General features: G+C 42.2%; 1 non-coding gene across 1 annotated transcript; it reads left to right on the top strand.

Annotated features, from left to right (window-relative positions):
- Nucleotides 1–658: 658 nt before the first annotated feature.
- On the top strand, nt 659–765 carry LOC138988078 (U6 spliceosomal RNA). Its single transcript, XR_011464414.1, has one exon. It is a non-coding gene; the product is annotated as a U6 spliceosomal RNA (small nuclear RNA).
- The last annotated feature ends 4425 nt before the right edge of the window (nt 766–5190 follow it).

Genomic DNA, 5190 nt, shown 5'->3' with positions numbered 1-5190 from the left:
GCAAAGAGCTGATTCATTAGAAAAGACCCTGCTGCTGGGAAAGACTGAAGGTAGGAGAAGGGGACAAGAGAGGACAAGATGGTTGGATGGCATTGCCAACTCAACAGACATGAGTTTGAGCAAACTCCGGCAGATGGTAAAGGACAGGGAAGCTTGGCTTGCTGCAGTCAATGGGGTCACAAAGAGTCGGTCACAACTGAGCAACTGAACAACAATCACGCTATGCACTAGAAGAAACTGACTTTATTATACAGAATCCTACAAAAAGGCTTCTGAAAGTGAGGCACCAACAAGAGCAGAAATATCTAATCACTTTGCTATACAGCAGAAATTAACACATTGTAAAGCCACTATACTCCAGTAAAAATTAATTTTAAAATAATTTTTTAATTAATTTTGAAAAACAGAATTAATGACACGGAGCAAAAGATTTAAAACTAAGATATATACAGATTTTTAAAATTATATTAGGAAGCAGTGCAAAAAAAAAAAAAAAAACCACCTAATTTCCTTAAAATAAAAAGAGAGGAAAAGATATTCACATTGGTATGGTATCAAAGTCATGTTTACACTGGCATGTAATAACATTCTCAGAGTACAGACTATGGCTTAGTTTTGCTTTTCCCAATGAAGTTTTCTCAAGTTTTAAAAATTTATAGTGCTCGCTTCGGCAGCACATATACTAAAATTGGAACGATACAGAGAAGATTAGCATGGCCCCTGTGCAAGGATGACACGCAAATTCGTGAAGCGTTCCATATTTTTAAAAAAAAAGAAAAAAATAAATAAAAATTTATAAAATATGTTAAAGAGAAAAGCATACTTAACAGTTTGTGAGGGGAACCACTCCAATTCCAGACTATAAAAATTAAATTTAACCCTCAATAGAACTGCATGTTATAAAAACAGCATGTCTATCATTGTTACTCTGGTTGTGCTCAAGAGAATGAAAGATAATGCAAAAACACAGCACAGAAAAAAAGTGAGGAAAGAACAAAGTCATGAAGAGTTTGCATATAATTAGTTGTGAGAACTGTCACACTTAGGAATACTGATCCCTCTGTGTTTAACAGTGTAACCTGCACAAGAGTGGGCTTCCTGGAGTCCAGCCTGAGCACACGGTACATCCTAAGTCTGTCTCTCCCCTCCCAGCTCCTCTTCATCATAATCCCAGATTTATTCACTCTTATTGTCTGTCTGTCTGTCTGTCTGTCTCCCTCTCCCTCCCCCTCCTCCACTTTCTCTCTTCTTCCCTCCCTGCTTCTGCCCTTGAATCTCCTTGTCCTCTCCTCTCCTTTCTAACATAGAGTGTGGGCTAAGTCATTTTTCAGTTGTGTCTGACTCTTCACAACCCCATGTTCTGTAGCCCACCAGGCTCCTTTGTCCATGGAATTCTCCAGGCAAAAATGCTACAGTGGATTGCCATTCCCTTCTCCAGGGTATCTTCCCAATCCAGGGATCAAACCCACATCTCTGACATCTCCTGCTTTGGCATGTAAGTTCTTTACAGCTAGGGCCACCTGGGAAGCCCCTGACATAGACTAACCGAGATTATTCCTAACTCTGCCTTTCTCCTCCCCACTCCCCACCCCAAACCTCATTCAGCACAACAGAGGCCCTGTCTCAGGCCAAGAGAACAAAGAAAGAACCATTCCTCCATGGAAGGTAAGGGGAGAGAACAGTTGCAAATACCCATTACTTTATATAGTTTTTTCCTGACAGAGCAGTAAATCTCCGATGCATTTGCAAGTAATGAATCAGAGCTAGTTCTTTCATTTCTCAGACACAGGGGGTGAAAAAAAAAAAAGCCAGAAAAATAAAAAGATAAATATACCCATCCCAGGTGTCACACTGAAATTTTTTTTAAAAAATATGTTTTATTTGCTCATTTGCTGAACTGCTCTTAAGATTTTTATTTCTCTAGATGAAATACCAGGTATCGGGGACCAAAAAAGATACAGGTTTATTCTTTATTGGATTATGTTTAAAGTAATAGAAAAGGAATCTTAAGGCTGGGAATGGTTTTGAGATGGAAAAAAATACAAATACAGAGTTGATGCCCAGCATTATTCGTGCCTGAGATGAAAACCAGATTTGTTACAGCTGACTCTCAATTATTTCAGGAGCTGACTGGGCAATTTGTGAATTAACTGGAATCTCTGCTTCTCTTTATGCCTCCCCTTCAGGGCTCTTGGCCACTGCACTGCAGGTTGGGACTTTTGTAGGAAGGTGAACACAGAGGAGAGAAGCCATGAGTCCATTCTGCTCACCTGCTACTTGCTAAAAAGCTTAGTAAGATTGAAAAAATAATACAATTAGATTTGTACATGTGGGGGGAGGGCACTTCAATTACCTCTGGTATTCCTGTCCCTCATTATTTTTCACATTCAAGCATAGGTTTCATATTCAGATTGTAATTTCATCATCCAAATTCATTACCCAGGCTGAATTAAAGGAAAACTTTATATCAACAAGGTAATATTTAGTGTAATAATTTCAGCATTATAAGTCAAAGGAATAAGGTTCAATAAAAATATTTAACATTTTTATTCTAGAATTAAGATGGCCCATCCTACTTATTTATTCAAGATTTTCTCTCGAGATGTTTATTTCTTGAGGTGCAAAACCTTCACTGTTCATTCAAAAAATTGTATTTAAAAAATTTCAAATGTTTGTCAAAACCTTTAATGCCTGCCTTATTCAAGCAAGCACAAAACAATATATACACAGTAATGAAATACAAGAAATGAAAAGTCTTGAGAACTCAGTTTAGAAATGTGTAAGGAAAATAGATGGAAAAGAAAGACAAAGGTTTCTTTGCATGAAAAAATTGGTGTCAGAATTCCATAATGCTGGATGCTTCCCTGTTGACTTTATCAATGTGTGTACAGGTGATATGTCTCACTCCTGTATTCATTCATTCATTCATTTAGTAAGCATTTCTTGACGATCAACCCTATGCCAGGCATTGTGCTAGATACTGAGGATACAGATATGAGATAAGACACATGGGAAGAATGTGAAGGGCTACAAATAGGAAGAATGGTAGCTGTGAGGGTTTTGAACAGCATGTTGACAGAGGCTGGTTCAGGAAAATGCCCAAGGACCTCAGTAAACAGTGTTCTGTTGAGTTGGTTATGAAAGAAAGGGGACTCGTGTACCTGCAGCAGGGAGAGTGTGTGCGTGCAGCCTCTGAGCTTCTGTGAAACGCCAAAGCACATAGTGAGCCCTATCCAGAAATAAGCTGACAGGAAGAGAGAAAAACAGTGCCTCGGACCTCTGCTCTCAGCAATGGTCCACATTTTCCTCCCAGCAATGGTCCACAGTCCTCCTGACTGTGTCTTTGCTATTATATGTGAAAGTGAAGTTGCTCGGTTGTGTCCAACTCTGCAACCCCATGGACTGTAACCTACCAGGTTCCACCATCCATGGGGTTTTCCAGGCAAGAATACTGGAGTGGGTTGCCATTTCCTTCTCCAGGAGATCTTCCTGACCCAGGGATTGAAGCCAGGTCTCCCGCATTGTAGACAGACACTTTACCGTCTGAGCCACCAATAGCTCCCTGCTGAATCTACCCACAAGCAGTTGCCTCTGTATTACTAACCCAGACCATGAAGGAAGCAGCAAGTCTATCTGGGGCCTCCACACCACCATCTGGAGGGGACTGTTGTGGTTCCTGTGGCTCTTAGACAACCCAGCACCTGGTGTGTGAGGACCGAGCCTAAACATCTGAGTGGCCCTGCTCTGACCTCCCACTCCACAGTCTGCCCAATACCACTGCCTTCTCCTATTCAATAGTCATTAATTCAGGTCTTCCTCCTATACATATTTACTGAGCACTCAGTATGTGCCAAACACTATACTGGTGCTGGGAATCTAGAGATAAACAGAACTGAAGCGGTCCAGTCTTCCTGGAACATTCATTCAGGAAGACAGTTTCTAGAACTGGAGCTCCTATCCTCAACTCGAAGTCATTTGGCTCAACTCTGAAACCACACTCTCACTAGCATTCTGCCCTAGGAGGTGCCATGCTCCCTTATACAGTCATGCTGTTGCTGTTAGTTGCTAAGTTGTGTCTGACTCTTTGTGACCTCATGAACTGTAGCCAACGAGGCTCCTCTGCCCATAGGATTTCCCAGGCAGGAATACTGAAGTGGGTTACCATTTCCTCCTCTAGCAGATCTTCCTGACCCAGGAGTCAAACCTGAGTCTCCTGCTTAGCAGGTGGATTCTTTAGTACGGAGCCACCTGGGAAGTATACAGTCATGGTCAGGCAATAATATGGAGCTGTGGGAGGAGAGAGGGGGAAATGGTGATGTGAAATGAAATATTTTCTGCTCTTCACTCTACTAGTAAACAAGCCTTTTCCAAATGCAAATTTCTAGCCCAGGTGAAACAAAGCCAGCTATTTGGAGGCCATCAGCTACTTCTTCCCTGGTAAGCTCTCAGGAGCTAGGCAGGGATGAGAGAGGTGGCCATCTGCCATGTCACCATCTCTTATGGTAAACAAGGAATTAGTAGGTGAACAATAAAGAAAGCAGGATTGGCCTCAGATAGCTAGATGCATATGAAAGAAATTATTTTGGCAAGCCTGGATGCTTGCATCTTCCCAGACATAGAAGATTGCTGAATCTCTTCATGTGAGAGATTTAGTTCTCTCTTAATTAACAGTGGGCTTCCCTGGTGTCTCAACTGGTAAAGAATCCACCTGCAATGTGGGAGACCCAGGTTTGACCCCTGGGTTGGGAAGAACCCCTGGATAAAGGAACAGCTATCCACTCCAGTATTCTGGCCTGAAGAATTCCATGGACTGTATAGTCCTGCTAAGTCATTTCAGTCATGTCTGACTCTGTGCGACCCCATAGACGGCAGCCCACCAGGCTCACCCGTCCCTGGGATTCCCCAGGCAAGAACACTGGAGTGAGTTGCCATTTCCTTCTCCAATGCATGAAAGTGAAAAGTTAAAGGGAAGTTCAGTCATGTCCGACCCTCAGCAACCCCATGGACTGCAGCCTTCCAGGCTCCTCCATCCATGGGATTTTCCAGGCAAGAGTACTGGAGTGGGGTGCTATTGCCTTCTCCACTGTATAGTCCATGGGGTAGCAAAGACTCGGGGTAGCAAAGAGTCAGACACTACTGAGTGACTTTCACTTTTACTAATTAACAATAATCTTTTCAGATTGACTGCCC

Source organism: Bos mutus, chromosome 5 (assembly GCF_027580195.1).
Source record: "Bos mutus isolate GX-2022 chromosome 5, NWIPB_WYAK_1.1, whole genome shotgun sequence".
In the NCBI taxonomy this organism is placed as follows: domain Eukaryota; kingdom Metazoa; phylum Chordata; class Mammalia; order Artiodactyla; family Bovidae; genus Bos; species Bos mutus.
This window is presented reverse-complemented; position numbering and strand designations above follow the sequence as displayed.